Genomic DNA, 19,559 nt, shown 5'->3' on the forward strand with positions numbered 1-19,559 from the left:
AGGGCAGGGAAAGAGTTAACAGTGTCCTCTGTGGAAGATTAAAGGAAATAAAGACTATGTCAGTGTGTGTGTGTTTTCACCGCTGTAAATGTTATTACTTAAATTATGGCCAAGTTCTTAATAACAATCCTTAAATGGTGAAATCTTCCCCTAGCAAAATGTCTATGCTGTGTTAGTCCCCAACCTACAACCCACATGGGATGTGCATGGCACACAGGCTCTTTTCCAAGGGGAGGATTTTAGCCTGGGACAGAACGTAAATTCAAGTTTATTTTCCCCTTGTTTCTGTGGCTTACAGAACTATGAGTGACCAGTTGTGCTTTTTCTCCACATTTACTAAAATCGGCAGGGAAATGGGAACTATACAAAGTCTAAAAAGAAATCCATGGTTTAGATGCTGTGGGTTTTCCTGGATTTACTGTTACCTGAGGTAAAAACTGTGGGGGTTGAATTTTCAATGCACTCTATGCAGAGATTGCTAGCCAAACACAATAGCACTGCTAATGTTCTGACCCTACTCAGGCTGTACTTCGTTGACTTCAGAAAACAAAAACCTATAAGAGGTAAAATGTGGAAATATTCTTAATTGTGTAGTGTTTGCCTGTGTGTAGTCTTCACTCAGACAGAATATCCATGGAACTGATATGGAATCAATGAGGAATTTTTAACTGAGTATGGTATATACTTTTGCCCTTCACACAGAATTGATTGATAAAATGTAGGTCAAGGCCTCAGGTTCAGTGTTAAAATCCAACATCATCTATGTGATTTATTGTATCCAATGCAAATAAGTGTTGTTACAAAGTCATTTAATATCTTACTGTTGGTGTAACCCAGGAGTAGTCAATTACTTTTTATCAAGGTTCAAATTTCTTGGTCAAGGTATAGTCATGGTCCAGACTGCAGAGCAAATAATAATAATAAAAAAGTAATGAAAAGATTTTGGGGTCCATTCAAAAGTCCTTGGTGGTCCGGATTTGGCTTTGCGGTCTGCCTATTGACTACCTTAGTGTAACCGGCTGGACCATTCCGGTTAGCCAATACTTTGGGTCTTGCAGGTTGTTTCTGTTAAGAAGATACCCTTGACTCCAACATCAATTTATCATTGATGCAATCTGCTTTGTTTACATTGAATGTGCAAAGTCCTGTTTTCCTGAACTCAAAGGAACCATAAAGAGGCAGTACTTTTCTTTCCAGTTCCAAGCCTCTTTCCAGCCAGTACTCTGCCCTAAAACTTCCTCTTTCACTTTCTCTTAGGGCTGCATTTCCAGTGCTTCTTTTGCTATCTGCTTGGCTTTTTTGGCTGCTTTTCTCTGCCTGTTCTTTGGCTGCTGCTTCTCACAGACAGGACACACCCCTCTATCCAACAATACTCACAAAACTTGCTCCAGAAAGGAGCTTAACTGCTTCTTACATTTATCCTGAACTAAGGGCAGCTGTCTCACCCACCCACTTCAATGTGGTTTCCCTGAATCTCCATCGTAACATGGGCAGATATTCCACTGATAAGTCATCACTCAGGGATCACCACCACATTTTAGGTCAGGCAATTCAGCAAACTTGAAAGAGAGAGAAAATGGAAGCAGAACCTTCTGAGTAATTTTTAAAGGCATTTAGGTCTATAAAAGGTAATAGTAAATGTGTACACAGCCTAGGTTTGTTTGGATGTATCACAGTCCGACTGCTACAGGTCATAAGAAGCAGACCAAGTCAGGATAGTTATTGACTTTTGCTGCTGTAAAGGTTGTGAATAATCTATTTTAATATTTGATATCAGTACAGTTCAAAGCCCTGATCCAGCAGCCCACTGGGCTCTGCCCGTGCATTGTCGCTTGCAGAACTGGGGTTGCAGTTTGCAGAACTTCAAATCAAGTCACTGGTCTCTGTAATTTAAGTTAATTAAATGCTCAGTTTCTCAAAGTGCAGAATGTTGTTGCCCAGTAAATTCTCATGCTCCTGCAGTTTAATAAACTCAATGGCATTAATCATATTCTATAGTGCAACAACAGATGTTGACATTTTGCTATTGTTCCAGAATTAAATGTCAGTTACTTCCCATCCAAAATCTACCATTTAAATTTTCAAAGAGCCATCTGCAGCTGTATTTAGAGTTGACTGGCTGTTTGCAAAAACAGCATTGCTAAGCAGGTTTGTAAATGGGTTGCAGTGGGTTATACATGCATTAGAGACCTGCCTCGGTTAATTAATTCCATTTCTAGACATTATAACCTACACAAGTAGGCCAGCTGGAGGGCAATGTTTTCTTTGAAATCAGTAATTACATGCATTCTGGGATCAAGTTTGGTTTTCTGCCTACCACTGCTCTCGGATGCACTGAGACCTATGGATTCCGTGCCATGGGAGGCTTCCTTCACACAGTGAGAAAGCGAAGTGTAGGAAGGAAAAGCTGGTAGTGGAGAGTTTAAAGATCTAAACGATACATGTCCATGATTAATTTGAGGCAAGTTATAGTTCTTTCCAAATGCAATTCAAAAACACCTGGCACAGGCTTTTAATTTTGTTTCTTCTTTTCACTCCTTAGATTATTTTAATCTCCAGCGATTTCTCTGAAACGTTTCTGTGCCCTGTACTGCTATTGCAGCACTTACTTCCAGTTGAGAGATCAGGTAAATAGCTCGATGGCTCATCTGGCAGGTGGAAATGTAATGTACTCAGCATTCACTGTGCCACAGAAACGCCTTACTGCTGCAAATGGTGAAGCTTTCCCAGGGTTGTGCTTGGGCCCGCTCAGTCACCATGGCACATGGTGTCAGACACATGCTCTTTGCTCCCAGCTGGAACTTTTCAGGAGACTTCATCCTTTTCCTTGGCAGTGGAGAAAATGTCAGTGAGGGTTTGGGTAAGGAGAGAGAGCAGAGCAAACTTACTGACCCTCTGAGTCACATTTGAATCTTCAGAAGTCTGAGAGCACCTGCCAGGGCTTGGGGCTTTCAGCCCTGTGGGGAGCGGGATTTCAAAGCATCAGCCCCGTAGGAAGTGCCTGCCCTGGCCTAGAGGTTCAGCCCCACTCCTGCTGAAGCTCTGAGCCCCAGTGGGCATGCCCTGTGGGGCTGACTGCCCTGGACTCCCCCTCCCTGCTGGGCAGAAGCCAGAGGCAACGCATGGGGAGAAATGGGGGGATGAGCCCCCCCCAGATTGTTGCCAGGGTTTGCTGGCCCCACTCAGTCATATGATGCTACCAGGCCCACCTCCCTGCACGACAGCTGCTGGAGCCGGCAAGTAGGAGCTGCGCCCTGGGGAGAGGCAGCAGCAAACACCTGGGAGCTGCAAGGAGAGCTGCTGCTTTTGCTTCTGCCTCTTCCCATGCAGCTAAAGCAGCAGCCCTCCCTACAGCTCCCAGCTGTTTAGCAGCTGTCTCTCCAGTGGAGCTACCCCCTGGGAGCTGCAGGGAGGGGCCACATAAGGTAAGACGAGGTGTGTGCCCTGGGAGTCCCGAACCTTTAAATTGTGCTTACCCACTTTCAGTAGGCACCAGTTGCTTCTGGCAGAAGCCCCATAGCCCCACCACCCCACCACCCACCCCACCTCCTGAGCTCCCTGCCCCTCTAGTGTGACAGGTGGAGAAGGGGGGGGGAGTGGGAGTCGCACTTTAACTATAAAATAGCTGCATGTGGCTCACAAGCTCCTGTTTGGCCACTCTTGGAATACAGAGTGAAATTCACCGGGAAGAGGGAGGTGTTGGGCAGTGATTGGAAGGAGAAGAGGGGAAGCCATTGATGCAGGGCGCTGATTCCTAGTCCAGGTCCCAGATACAGAACGTTGCCTCATGCACCATGTGTTACCAGGGACGCTACCACCGTTCTCAGACGTGCATCACCAAAGTGCCACTCTGGGGATTCAAATAAGGCTGCAGGTTTAGTCCTGCCCCCTGCTGGGGGCGTGTGATGGGAGCTCAGAAGCTACCGCTCTTTGGAGGCGGTGCCTGGGGAAATCCATCTGCTTTGCTTTCCCAGTTTTTCTGTGCTGGGACGTCTGATTCCTTTAAACATAAGGTGACCAGATAGCAAGTGTGAAAAATCAGGACGTGGGTGGAGGGTAATAGAAGCCCATATTAAAAAAAGCCCCAAATATTGGGGCTGCCCCTATAAAATTGGGATATCTGGTCACCCTATTTAAAAGAGGCATGCTGCCAGAGCCGTTGTCTTGGGGGAACGCCCCTCTGGGATGTAATGGCAGGAATTGGCTTTGAGGAGGTGGCATGCTCCGCTGGGATCACTTATCCCAGCAGGGTGAAGCATCAGTTCCTTGGGCAGTAAAACTTTGCATGACAAATGCTTCCTCTTGATACAATATCAGCCTCATCTTAACATCTCACTATTCCTTCTGTCCCTACGAAGCTGACACCAGCGTGAAGCTCCTGCTGGGTATCCTTGAAATTACTACAATACCCGAGGGTAATCAGGTAGCCTGGCTCACTTCATATGTTTTCTGTGGGGAGTCAAGTCTTCAGTTCCTGGAGAAAGCTAGAGTTTTCTCAGAGGATTTGTCCATTTCATCTGAAATTGCTAAATTACATTTTCAGTTTGATGGGGGCGCTTTCTCCCACTACACTGATGCTCCGCTAGCCGGGCCCCATTTCATAATGCCAGGCAATAGGTACACTGGTTTGATCTGTGTTACTCTGGTCATATCTGGCACGTATTTCTATCAGGAATACTTAATACATTTAGAAAGCCATTTTGGAAACAAGGGCCGTCTGCTTACTGTTTTCAAAACCCCAAGCAATTTTTCCTGGCTTCCAGTTGCAACCTGAATGCACCCAAACAGAATATCCTCTCTTCTGAGTGAATCTGCAGTGTTAGCTGGCGTGTTCATAGCTTTAGCTAAACCTTTTTAATGTATCAGAATCTGACTCTCAATTGTCAGACTGCTGCTAAATGATGATCTGATTTCTCTGCGTTAGTAAGTTGAAGGGACATAACTGGTATGTTGCAGTTGGGTTGTCACTGATGTAGGTAATTCTCTCACCCTCTTTACTGTAGTTATTGGAGATTGGAACTGGAAGAGTCAGTGGGGAAATGGCTGATCTTGTTGAGAACACTAGGGCCTTCAGTGGGCAAAGCAGGTTATGTGCATTCCTGTGGTTGGGGCGGGGAGGGGAGGACAGTGAAGGATGATCTTGCTACAGTGCAGGACCTTCAGGAATCAGGTTTTAGTTCAGCAACACCCTTATACGCATGCCTAACTTTAATAGGATTATTCACCTGCTTGGAGTTAAGCACATGCTTAAGTCCCTTGCTGCACTGGGGCCTCAGAGTGGGACACTCAGGGCCATTTGCGTTCCACTGCTCAGAATGACTGACGTCAGTGCTGGGTCCTGTGCTCTGTCGGGGGGGAAGAGAGAGGAAGCTGTTGACATCTCTGTGGAGCGTGAATGCATTGATTTCTGTTCACCGCCTTACATGGCAAGCGAGAGCTGTGCCGTGCTCCCTCCGCTTTCAGCATCCCTGTTGTTGTGAGTCACACAAATTGTCAATCTGCTAGGGTTGGGGAGACAGTCTGGAGAATTTCCAAGGACTGATCCTGAACGGGTTTTTCACTCCAGATAAATGGTTTGTGTTGAGAAAGTAACTAGATATTTCCTACTAGCCATTATTTTCCCGTTAAGATGGAGTGATAATCTATTTCCTTGCTAAAATGTTTCCTGGTGACATTACAGTCCCAATAAGGCTGTTAGCATTCAACTCACTAGAATAAAGGCTCCAGTAATGCGCCTTCCATAAGCCAGTGTCATGCACTCTGACAGCAAAAAGTAACTGCCTGTTTCTTAGCCATGATAAAGCAAGACCCTGACACTTACTTTCTGGTGGAGGACAGATCAGAATAATCAGCGTTCTCCCAGCCACTACTAAATATTCGTAATTGTCCGCAGCAGGACAGTAACAAGGGCTTCCTTGTCATGCAGTATCCAGCAATTTTCTTTGTGAGAGCAGCTTTTACTACAGCAAAACATATTTCCCTGTAATGTTTCAATCCTTACAGTAATGGGCTGTACAAACCCTGCACCAGCCTGGTGAGGCTTAAGAAACCATGATGGGTTCAAGAAGCCATGGCCTGCCGCACCTGGAAGAATGGCCTATGAGAGGGGAAACCCAGATCAATTAGTGGCCAGGCTAGCAGAACAGACCTTCAATCCTCCTGTCTCAGAGGGCTGAGTCTCCCGTCCCCAGACCTATGCTGCCGACTGCCCGGGGACTGCAGATGGGTGAGCACAGAGCCTGGTCACCCCCCCATGGGGCGCTGTGGGAGGCCAGGCCTGTGACACGTACTCAGGTGAGTTGTCCGACTGAAGCCAATGAGACGACTTGTATAAATAAGCCTGCCCTGTGTGAGGACTTGCATGGCTGGGCCTGCTCTGCTGAAGTTAGTGGGAGTTTTGCCGCTGACCTCAAGAGGAGTGGGACCGATAAGGCAGCGGAGGAAAAAAGTTCACTTTGATTTTAAGCGTGTGTGGCTTAAATTATTCAGACTTCTGTTAAAACAACCTCTTGAATAATGCATTGTATTTCCTTTCAGTCCAAATGCTTGCAGTTAAACTGAAATTGCAAAAAAAGCTGGGGCCACTCATTTAGGGTGCTACTCATTTGTGGTACTGCCTTTAAGGATGTGCCCAGTACTTCCCTGATCTAAGCAACTACCCCTCTCAGCCGCAAACAAACCAAAAAACCCCGCACGCATTTTAAGGCTATAGATTTTAAACATGTTTTGGGTTGCCAACCCCAAGTGTTCAAAAGTCATGAGCTGATCCCCTCCCAAAATCATGAGATGAAAAGAATCCAAAATGTGGTGTTTGATAGTTGCCTTCTGGTGCTTGAGCTGTCAGGAATCCTGCTTTCAGCTAGGACGGCTAGAAACACTTCTGTGTTCAATAAAAGCTAGGACGTTCACCATAATCACATGGCTCTGGGGCTTTAATAAAACACCAAATGTCATGCAACTTGGAATAAAATTGCAAGAGGTGGCAAGACCGTGGTTCTGGCCACAGAAGCTCCACCAGTCCTTCCCCTACCCCCGCTCTCTCTGTGCTGGATGTAAAGGCTGGATGGAGTAAAGAAGCTCTAAAAGGCCTGGATCTGGCCCAGGGAGGATGGTCTGGGCACAGCAGCTGCAGATGACAGCCATAAGGCTGCCCTCATAGGACCCCCTTTGCAAGCCGTGGGGGCAGAGGGGCATGTCCGAGGGCATGCCATGGGATTCTGGGCAGCGCTGAGGCTCGGGGGGGTGGGGCAGCTGTAATGTAGACTGGTCACACAGGGCTGTTGGGTGCATTTACACAGCAGTCAGAGCTGCGGCTGCTGCTCATGCTGGCTTGACTCGAGTTAGCACAGCTAAAAGGAGCGGCGAAGACATGGCTGTGCAGGCCGCGCAGTGGACCAGGAATGTGGCCCTGGGTTCTGCGAGGGTATTGGAGCCTGCACTGACGCCTGTGATCCTGGGTCTTTACTGCTTTTTTTAGCAACGCTAGCTAGATTAAAGCTAGTGTGGGTACGCCTACCCGAGCTGTATTCACGCCTCCCATTGCAGTGTAAAGAGGCCCTTCGTTACACTAAGAGCCCCATCCTGAAATGTGCAGAGCTCTCTGCTCCTGACGAAGGCCATGGCAGCAGAGGGCACTTGGCTCCTTGAAGGAGGCATTCAGCACGATGCCAGATCAGATCCTGGGTATCTCTCTATTGAGGAAGGTATTTAGGTTTATAGAGGCCTCTGTTGCCCTGCACCATGTCTATTCATTCACATCAGTGCGGGGTGGATGTGGAACCCTCTGATTTGGGCTACAGTAACACACGGGATGGCATGGAGCCTGATCCAAAGCCCGTGGAAGACCGTTAGAAAGATTCCGATTGACTTTAGTGGTGTACAGATCCAGTCCTTGGTGCCTGCCAGCCAAAGATGTTGCAGGAAAGCAAGCTCAACACCGTAATCCCGGTTCCATTTACATTAATGGGAGTTTGGTCATTGTCTTCACTGAGGCCACAGGTTCACCCCAGGAGAGTGAGGGGCAGGTGTCCCTTTGCAGAAGGAACAAACTTTGGCTGAAGAACAAAGACCCCTCAAGCCCTGGGTGGCACCAGCACCAAGGCAGGTTGGCTTGAGTCGGTGCAAGTTCCCGTGTGCTATTTACGAATGAGAAGTAGTCTGCTGGGGGAAGAATGTCCCTGGCATGAGATGTTTGTCTCTCCTGATCCAAAGACGGCAGGAGCAGCGCAATCTGCTCTGTGTGTAGGGAAGATGTTGATCGAGGGAAGCAGGTTGGCCACGTGGGAGAATCTGCTGCAAGAAGCCTCTTGGAAGAAATATCTGTGTGTAGTGAGCATGTCTCTACACAGGATGCAGTGAAGGGAACAGGAGGAAGATGGGCAGGACAGAAGCACTGGACAGGACAACAAAAATACCCAGAGACCATTTCTCTGTTGGAATCCGGGGCCTGGTCACCTCTCACGCTGCTGGCACGCAGGAGTAACTCCTCTAAGCCCATAGGCTCTGGAGATGGAAAAGCCCTGACAGACGATCCATCCCCCTCCCTGCCAATGCAGTTCAGACTTGTTGCTCTGTCTGGGCCAGTTACTGTGAGGTGCTGGGCACCAGGAGGTGCCCAACCCCCATTGATACCTGCCCTATGGTCTTTTCCTGCTGAATTTCCTGTCTGGTGAGCGAGATCTGGTGTGTGAACCCCCTTTAAGGCAGGGCAACTCGTGCAGGTGTTTCACACACCGTATCCATTTGATAGCCACTGTCCTCAAAGTCTCTGCTACCTGCACCCATTCCTTTCCTGCCAGCTGCGCCAGGCAAGCACCGAACAAAGAAAACAAGCTGTCTAATGGATGGAGCGCTGGCCTAGGAATCCGGAGATGTAGATTCTGTTCCCAGCTCTGCCAATAACCTACTGTGTGAAATAGGGTAAGTCACTTCTCTCTGTGATTCTGTTCCTCATTGGCAAAAGGGGAATAATGATATTTTACCTCTCTTGTAAAGTGCTTTGAGATCTTGGTAGGTGAAAAGAATAATATATATATAATCTGGAAGTTCTTATCATGTGGGATTGGCAGTCAGCACAGAGCATGTTTGGAAGTGAATTCAATATATGAGCTTGCCAGCATGTGAATTAGTCTTTTTATCTTACTAGGACCACTGTCAATAGCCAAAAACCTCCATCTCGAAGGGGATTCAAATAAACACAGCACTGATCTATGGTCTGTGACTTGCGGGAAGTCTGTGATGAAGCTGATAGTGCAGAAGGATTCTTCTGCAAGCACACATCCCAGACACGCGTCGGCTGTCAGGATGGGCTTGGCTGTGGAACCTGGATCTAGGTTTGGCGCCAAACCTTTTCAAAATCGCTTTTGAGGGAGGCGAGGGGTGGGGAGAGGAATGGTTTCTGCTTCAGACTCTCATCTGCTTCCCAATCTGGGCTAAACTTGGAATTATTTTTAAATGCCTTCTGTTTGCCAAACCCAACATTTGTGGGTGGTGGATTGAAAAACTGCAGTATTCAAAAACCACCTAAACCTTTGTGTGTTCTCCGTTGATGTCGCTGTGTAAAGATGAGACTCGTCTGCGAGTTTAATGAGGTTCCTTTTAAAACTCCCCTTGTGGTGATAGGTTGTCCTCCTCCATTGGGGGATAAAGCTCAGACATGCCTCTGAAATTGTAGCTAATAGGATACCACAGTAATTATTGTATGTTTGGAAAGCACTTTCAGAAAAGCACACGTGCTAAATCTTATTGTTTATCTTATGAGCTTGTTTTCTTTTCACCCAAACCAAATAATCTTAACCAAACCCTTTGAGATCTGTTAGTGGCCCTCCAGATAAAAGCAGGATACTAATAACAGGCACTCCAAAGACAACTTTCAGCATATGTGATCTGACTGGCCATGAGGAAGATACTGTAGCAGCTCATTACTTAGCTGGCACTCAGATCACCTTGGAGAAAGGTCAGGCCATAACTGCAGCTTGATAGGACTTACTTGCTACTAAAAAAAATTCAGAAGTCGAAGGTCATGGCTTTAGAACGTGACGGGACGCAGATTGTGTCAGGGCACCAATGAGTTACTGGGTCTCCACTGAGGGCAGACGCCAATTCTGTGAATTGCTGCAGCATTGTCCACTGGTTACTACTTGCAAGCTTGGCTCACTCAAATCTACATTTGAAAAACTCAAGATTCTCCAGACCTGATTTTCCCCCCTACCTTGCATCTTGCACTACCATTTACACCCCTGCAAAATGGGTGTAAAACAGCCAGGGTGATCTGGAAGCACTTAGCACCGATGTAAATGAGGCAGTGGGGACGCAGACCCCCCGATGGCTAAGCTATGCTCGGCTTTTCAAAGCATTGTCTAAATGTGCTATTCGGAGGGATAGAGGCCATTGGGAAGGTAAGGTTTTAATATGCTCTAATCCACCTGGTCAGAGTGATGGCTGTGTTCCTGTGCGTTTGTAGAGAGCTTAGTACAATGGGTTTGACTGGGCTATTGGGTACTACTGTGATATAAATAATCGGTAATAACTGGAGCAAGAGGACTGTTCAAAACTCAAAGCTACTTCTGAGGACTAGTGCCAGAGCTGCTGACTTCAGTAGGCCCAAAGTAGGTGCTCAGGGATGACTGATCAGCTGTCGCATAGCCAGCCTTTGTATTTCAAAAGCAGGATCTGGAGAGTGCAATTTACCAGTGTCAACAAAGCCTGGCATGCCAGCACTGGAGAAAACATAAACCAGGTGCTGTCCTCTGAAGGCAGGGGCTGCTGGGCATACATGAAAAGGCTGGAGGTTGACCTGACAAATAAAGGGGAGCAAGGGAACTTGCATTTCAAAAACAGCCTTGTCACACAGAGAACATCCTGGCTATAAAAATACCCTTCCTTGTCAATTTGATTGAGACCATAGGGCCAAATTCTCCCCTTGTGCGCACACGTGCTGGGCTCCACTTGGCTTAGCTGGAAACTGTGGATAACCATCCTGATTGTGGGGTTCCTGAGAGAGACCGTGAGAGACACAATGCATTTCAGGCTTCCTGGGACATTCAGTGAATGCAGGTAGCGCTCTCGGCATGAGCCCTTCAGCTTCTGTTGTCACTTTTGGATATTCTGCAGTGGGCCAGTAGGGAGCAGTAAATAAGGCCTAGCGCCAGTATGGAAACAAACCCACCTTGGGACTGACTGCTGGCCAGGCCCTGCATCGGGCCCCAGGTGACAGTCTCATGCCAACGAGGGATGACATCCTAAAAGGTCTGTTGAAAGTTGTCTGAAGATGGAGTTAATCCAGGGCTGTGATGTTATCCTCTTGGCAGGGAACCTACAGTGTTCTGACTTGGCACTTGCCCATGAAGTGAAGGAAGACTCGGATTTTCAGGTTAGGGTTTTTTTTAAATGAATTTTGAATCTATGGATATATTCTTTGGGGTACCAAACCCAGTCCCTACTGAAGTAAATGGGAATCTTGGCCACTGAGTGCCAGGAGATCAGGATTTGGCCCTAATTAATGGAGACCCCAATCAGATTGGTTTTTATGAGCACTTCAATCCTCCTGTAAGGGCGTGTGTACAGTTGGAGAACACGCATATACAGACGTGCAGGGCTAGATTGTTTTCAAGAGATCGCTGCAGTAGGGCACTTTTAAGCACAGGCTAGGGATGCTGCTGCTAGGGACTCAACAGCTAATGAGCATCATGCTGAACAGTGACAGCTGTGACACTTACCAGCAGACCAGAAGCAGCCTGTGCCCTCCTGCTCCCTGTCCTGTCCTTATTACTGAGCAGAACCAGGGCCAGCCCTCTGGAGCAGGAATTGAGGCGTTAAAGTTGGGCTGGGTGAGTGGGAGAGAGCCATTCTGGGGGACCAAATCCCATCTTTGCCTAGGACATAACACACATCAGAGCAGCCCTACCTCTGTGCATGGGAGACATAGACTAGCTGGAGTGAGAACCTCCTGAAGAGTAACTGGTGAGTCCATAGGGACAGGGCAAAAGTTTGTCTTGGTAATTTTAGTGCGTTGTGTGATGAAACAGTTTTTTCATCTGATTCATCGTTGTTACTTGCCAGATGGTTTAGTCTAATGTCAACCAGCCTGGCTGCTGGGATAAGGATGGTAATTAGAATCATAGAAGGTCAGGGTTGGAAGGGACCTCAGAAGGTCATCTGGTCCAGCCCTCTGTTCAAAGCAGGACCAATCCCCAGACATATTTTTGCCCCAGATCCCTAAATGGCTCCCTCAGGGATTGAACTCACAACCCTGGGTTTAGCCGGCCAATGCTACAGGCATGTGTAACTAGATGACCCCTCAGGATGTTTTCACATGCCTTGAGCAGCCAAGAGAAGATCTAGGCTAATTCTTAGTGGTGACAGCCCCTTCGAGCCATGCCCATGAAACCTGAGAGAGAGTGGATTCCCATGGAGAACGTCAGTAAATGCAGCTGCACTGCTGCTGCTATTTCAGTGCAATGTCCCGGGGAGGTTTGATTAACACTAGAATTCAGATAGTTCCAGCTCACAGAGTTGGAACTCCCAAATGATTCCATTTTAAGGCAATTATTGCCATTGTTGGGGAGACCAGATGCCAATCACAGCCACCTGTAACAGGGTGGTTTGCCCCTTTAAGGCCAGAGCACTCTGAGGCCAGCCCTGATCAATGATCAGAGGTGGCTACAAAGGACTGGGAGAGCTCAGTTGGAGGAAGCTGCAGGAGGATGGTTGGCTTCTGCAGCTGTCCTGGAAGGTGAGGGGGAGATGCAAAGGGACAGGCCTCCGGGGCCCAGCAACCTACCATGATTACAGGAATAACTTTGAATTTTGAAGCGAGGGCCTGAGCAGACTTTGTGATGTGCTGAGGAGCCGGCCAGCAGCCTACGGCAAGACACTAACATGCTCCGATGGAAATGCTCTGCAGGGTTTCGGTTCACTCTAGCCTGCTGTCTCTGTTTGTTTTCATTCCTCTCATCACTGATATCCTGGAAGAGGCTGCACACTCAGATTTATGTGAGGCCTCATCCAAACTCAGGCAAGGGCTGTGCTGGCCAATTGAATCTTCTAGCTGGTGGGCTGGGGACTGATAGCTTGGGAGAAGGTCAGAAAGGATGGGGTAGCTCCCTCTACTCTCTCTGAAGCAGGGGAGAGGATCTGGGGGCCCCTGTGCTCCCTGCTGCTGAATTGCCCCATTAGCACTTCCACAAGTAATTGATCTATCAATCAGTGAATCTTCACTAGCCAAAGTCCCCAGGCAGGAGAGCATCCTCCCTGATAGTGAACTGCCTTACAGGGAGAAAAGCTAATTACCCTGCAGCAGCATTTGATTCTCTCCCTCTTCCTGAATCTTGACCCACATTTCCAGGGCCCAGTGCTGAATGCCTTGGACTCCCACTCAAGCCAGCGTCTCTCAGCAGCTGAGCCTGAGTTCATACATGGGATGAGTAGATTTAAAGCAAGGTGAAACTGGTTAGGAGTGGATAATGCTGCTTTGCCAACAAAATAAGCTACGTACATCAAGATCAAACCACGGAGGAGTCCTTGTGGCACCTTAGAGACTAACACATTTATTTGAGCATAAGCTTTCATGGGCTAAAACCCACTTCATCAGATGCATGAAGTGAAAAATACAGTAAGCAGAATATATATACAGCACATGAAAAGATCTATCTATCTATCTATCTATCTATCTATCTATCTATCTATCTATCTATCTATCTATCTATCCTGCTTACCGTATTTTTCACTCAGGCATCTGATGAAGTGGGTTCTAGCCCACAAAAACTTATGCTCAAATAAATGTGTTAGTCTCTAAGGTGCCCACAAGGACTCCTCATTGTTTTTACTGATACAGACTACATGGCTAATGCTCTGAATATGTCTAGATAATACTTAGTCTGCCTTGAGTGCGGGAGATGGGACTAGAAGACCTCTTGAGGTCCTGTCTTGTCCTATGATTCTATGTAATAAAAATAAAGCAGCCAATAACTGTCATCAGCCTGGCCTAAAAGAGGAAGCGCTGATCTGCTCGTGGCTGCCCAGACTGACTCTGGGGAGCTCAGATAAAGTGGGATCCATAGCAGATACACTCCCAAGTGTTGGGTGTTTTTTAAAGTAAACTATCCTTGTGTGTTTTTGTCTATCAGACACAGCATCTGGGATTGAATACTGGAATGAAACTAACCAGCTCTGCTGTGAGATATGTGTCATGGCCCAGCTGTCAGCAGCTAAGTAGAACTAACAGTAACACTTGTTGCTGGGGATTTTGAACAGCACATGGGAAAGAGGCAGACAGCCTGTATGGAGAAACAGATACAATAGAAATTGATCATCATCCCCCTACAGGACACTGCCAGACACTGGCACTTGGCTATATTCACTCAGAAACCCTCCAGCACAGGCTCTGGGACATGTCAGGCCCCACACTCAGGCCCCACAGACAATTAATGGTTATGTTTATCCCCTAGTGCTGGGGAAATCCTTTGTGCAGGCTTCCCTTTTACGGCTACTGTGTGCCGAAGAACCATTCTGGGTCTTTGTCGTGGCAATTAAACTTCCTCCTCGTGCTGTGGCATGTTCCGATTCTAAGGGTGCCTCTTGAACGTTCGGAGAGGGGTCAGCTGCACGAAGACCGGGAGCCAAAGCAGCAGCGAGAGTGCGCTTGGTAAAAGCAGTTCTCTTCCAGGTGCCAGAATGAGAATGCGGCCCTGTCTCTTCGGGCATCTGATGTGTGACTTCTCCATTGCTGCTGAGAAAAAGGTAGGGAGCAGATTCTGCACAGGAGGTTGAGCTGGCATCTCTAAAGGACAGAAATAGTTATTTCCCTCAACTCCTGTGGAAGACTCAAGCCTGCACTCCTTCATATTAAACGGGAGTTTTAGCCAAGTACTGACCGTGCTGGGTTGGTGATGAGTTTACACTACAGTTCTTCTTTGGCTCTACCATTCAGAGGGTTTGCAGTCATGCATTTTTCATGTTTTTTTGCTGAGTACCTGAGCAAGCAATACACCTGTCCTGTTACACACCGGCTGGCTGCACTATCTCCGGTGATTGGCCAGCAGCTATCCTTCCCTTTCTTCTTTAATTACACTGTTACCTGCTGGCAAATGTTGATGTGCAGGAGTTTTCTCCCCGGGAAAGCGTCTTGAAAATATTTGCCACACGGTGCATCTGGGCCATTCTAATAGTGGTAAGTGCATCTTTCAGGGGCCTGATTTCCACTGGTGCTGAGCCTGCAGCTCCCATTGTAAAAATATTTGTATATGCACCAAAGATTTTTTGTCTCTGGCAGGGCCGCCTTAACAATAGGTCTCAAAACAGGAAGTATCTTTTGCAGACATTTTTAAATAAACTTTATTTTGTTACAACAAATTCACTGAATTTTTAAATATTTTTTGCTTGCCATTTCTCCCCACCTTCCTTTAAAAAAATTTTTTTGGGGGGAGAAAGGAGGGCACAGGAAACAAAAAATGAAAAACTTTGACCACCCTGAAAATTTCCACTAAAATTTTTGGTTTGATTAAAAACCAAACCAACATTTTTTCGGCAAAAAAAGTGTTTGATGAGAACAATCCCCCCATTTGATTTAAAAAATGAAGCTGTTTTGCATGGCAGCTTGGCGGGAATTAAAAAAAAAATCCAGCCCAAATTCTATCCTTTTCCACCTGCTGTAATCACTTCTGTAAATCACTGCAATTCTTCTTTCCCCAGTTTCTCATATTCGTGTCAGTGCTGGTTGACACACAAACTGACACCAGTTTAGTTATAGCAGTGCCAATCTCTCTGTGTCCGAACTCTCATTTCAGAAAAAACATCCACACAGGCTCCGAAACAACTAATCGGTTTTAATTCTATGTGGGTGTGTCACGCAGAGCTAACCCAGGCACTGGCCCCTCAATTGTCCTCTCTGCTCTGGGGCTAGTAGAATCTCCCAGCCAGAGGGCTGTTAACACCAGTTCATGGCAAATGTTTGAAACCTGGTATGGATTTATTTTTTTATCTGCTTCATGTAGCTGAACTTCTTTGCCTCACAGCAAGTGGCCCGCGGGGATGCCCATCCAATGTTGTGTTATTGATCTGGCACAATGGAATTTCTCTCCCTCCTTTCTGTTGATAACTTGACGATATGCAGAAAGTGACCCCTCAGCAACTTTGATAATGTGGCACCAGAGAACCAGTGTGGCTACTGAGGTGAGCACCTGCTTTTATACCTCTCCTTGTTTGTAGTTACCAGCCTCTTGCATACTCATGTTGCTTAAGTGATGCTGGGAGTCAATAGCCCTGCCCTCTCCCCCATAACTGTCACCAGCAGGTGCAACATACATTACCTCTTGGTCCTGACCCTCTCGAAACACATCTCACATACCCCTCACTGCAGTATCACTATAGGAAATCGATTGGCGCAGCAAGGTCGGTCTATAGCAGGTCCAAGACCCACTGTCCTGGGTTTGTGCTAGCTGAGAGGCAAGGTGCTATCTTTTATAGACCAACTTCTGTTCGTGAGAGTGACAAGCTTTCAGGCTTACACGGAGCTCTTCTCCAGGCCTGGGAAATGTACCCACCTCGTCTCTCTAATATCCTGGGACCAACACCACTGCAAGAACTCTGCGTATATTTTGTGCTAGCTGCTGTTTGCCCTTCACGAGGAACAGAACCTTGATTAGGTTAGCGGACTTCTCAAACTGCTGTCCTCTCCTATGCCACTTTGCTTTGTGCCACATTCTATTCTCTTTTCATGTGTCAGAGCCTGATAATTTTGCACTCACTGACACTAATTTTACATTGGTGTAAAGTCACTTTCGGTGGCTTCGGTGGAAGTATTCTTGATTTACCCTGAAAGGTGAGAGGAAAATCAGGTTCTTAAGGATCTATGCAACCCTGGGTTTTCTGCATGTCAGACAAATCCTCTTCATCAAAGAGCAGTGGGATATGCTGGGAACTTTTCACAAAGTCTCATTAGCCGGCTGATCATTCCACAAGCATAAATATGATAAACTTCATTACTAACCAGTTGGAGATGGGCTACAAGCTCTGTGGGGCTTGAAAGCATCTCTCTCAACAGAAGCTGGTCCAATAAAAGATATTATCTCCCCCACCTTGCCTCAGAAAAACCTCTGTAATGTATGCATATACTCTGGGGAGATATAATAAGTATTCAAATCACTAAGTAAGCATGTAATCAGGACTTAGTGTGGTATCTCTGCAGAGGAAAAAGACATTCCTGAACTAGCACAATGCTGGCACCATTTGGAATGAGAACAATTTCCATTGTTTTTCAGTCACTTGCAAGTCCTATCTCAAAACTTCCATGTTGTCCAAAAAACCTCCAGACAAGACTTCTCACTCAGACAGGCATTTCTCGTATCACTTTTTTCTGCATTCACACAGTCCCATGATGTGTAAAGATCCCTTCTTAGCTCTTTGCCTAGCCGTTGTTTTGCACTAAGCTGCTGAGAGTTGAGTCCACGTGGATTGGCCTCACTCACCTTGTGATTCTGGAGATGCTTGATCTGGCAGTGGCTGCTCTGTGTATCACTCTTGGAACGACCCAGCAATGAAGTCTCATCTCTGGAATAATCACTGGTAGGTGACAAATGAAGAATAGCAGCTTGATGAGTTTCCGCTCTGCATTCCCAGCAGAGTCGGTAGTGTACATCCATAGTATACGAGGTAGGTTGTCTTCCCCACTTCCCTCCCGGTCAAAGTCTAGGTTCCCAGTGTACGTGTGCCAAGCCCCATTCCTCTCCTACCCCTGTAACTCCTCCAACCTTTTACTTAGCACTAATAAGAGCTGCTGTGTAGTCTGTCCAACCCCACAGCTGCCAGCACAAATTTCATTAAGTAGGTGTCTGAGAGTAGGCTCTTTAGATTAGAGAAAACAGCGTCACTGCTGCACTTTAGATTCCTACACAAACATGAAGTGAACAGGAAAAGAGCTTTTCTAACTAGTACTGCTGTAGTTGGTGGGCTTTTTTTAATTTGCAAAGGATAGATCATAAAACTACACAGACTTCTGTACATTTGGCCATAACTCTGGCTTTCCTTCTCTGCGGAACTGATTTTAGTTTTGAGTGTGGGTGAGGGGCTTTCCGATTGCACATCCCCCCTTTGTCAATTTCATGGTGTCTTATCCACATCTTCAGTGTGATCATGAAAAGCAACTGTCCCTTCATGCTATGTCCCATCCTGAAGGTGTCTCTGCTACATGTGAACTTATCCCCATTACACCCTGTGAAAGCTAATGATTCCTTGGTTCACCAGGAGCTTTTTCTGAGTGAAGTAGCAGCTACTGTTATATGGATCTGTCAGTTACCCCAGGCTAACATGTATACTGACCTGCCAAAATGAGGAGGGAATGTTTGCTGCGTATCAATCGATTATTTCTCCCAGTGCCCTAGGATAGTTGTGTTTACATCATTGTGTGTTGTACGCTGTGTTTTATACTGAAGATCTGTTGTTTTTCTCCCCCACAGCTACAGTAGGGGTCATGAGCGTCTATGACCACCGCAACTCCCACTTTCCAAAGGATTTAAAATAGACTGACATTTTGGCATAAAACCTGACCCTGAGAACAATGCGCTGATTTCAGCAGGAGCTCAGCAACACTTGGCATCAAGGCCACAGTTAATGCAACAAGATTATTATAGGGGTGAGAAAGCCAAAACAAAACACTCCCACCTCTTAGAAGCATCAGCACTTTTGGAACACAATAGTAAAAATATAGCGCAGGGATTGTCTGCTGTCCAGCTGTCACAACGGTGAGAACCATAGCTCTTAACAACTTTCACAAGCTCTTCTCCCAGCATGAGCACAAAAGGACTTCCTTTGTGGAAGGCAGCCGTTGCAGGTGCTTTCTGCACCTCGGGGGCCAGAGCTAGTCAGTCCTTGTAGAAATGAAAGAGAAATGGAATGTTTTGGTGAAACACTCTGTGGCACCATGAATGCCTCCTTTCCATTCTTCATTTTGCTCTTGAATTTTCTCTAATGTTTTCCCAACGGAGACCTCAGTAAGATCAGATCAGCTACACACGATCCTGCCTCTTGTTAGCAGGATTCTGGCGGCAGGTAGACGATTAAAGGAAATTCTTATCATGCGAGCAGTTATGACAAGGAAAATTACCATCCCAGATGTGAGATAAAGAATTGCTCTTATAGCAACCACCGGCAGGCATTTGACAGCCTGACTTTTTCTCTGATCTTGGAGGAAATTATCTACCTTTTTCATCAGGATAAACTTGCACTCCCCACAATGACGAGTGAAAAGAAAGACACGCTTTTTGGAAAGCAAGTTGGTTTTGTGGCTAAGGCGCGGGATGGGAACTCCAGAGATTTGGGTTCATCTCGCTCTGATATCTACCCCTTGGGCGAATCACTTCAGGTTTGATCCAAAGTCCACTGAAGTCAGTGGAGAGATTCCCTTATGAGTAGACTTTGCATCACAGCCTTTAAAATGTCTCTGTGCTTCAATTCTCCAGTTACAACATGAGGATAATAATAATAATACCTCCTTTGTCTGTCTTGTCTAGTTAGATTGATAAGTCGTCAGGGCAGGAACTGTCTCTCATTATGAGTATGTGCGA

This window comes from Gopherus evgoodei, chromosome 9 (genome assembly GCF_007399415.2).
Source record: "Gopherus evgoodei ecotype Sinaloan lineage chromosome 9, rGopEvg1_v1.p, whole genome shotgun sequence".
Lineage (NCBI taxonomy): Eukaryota > Metazoa > Chordata > Testudines > Testudinidae > Gopherus > Gopherus evgoodei.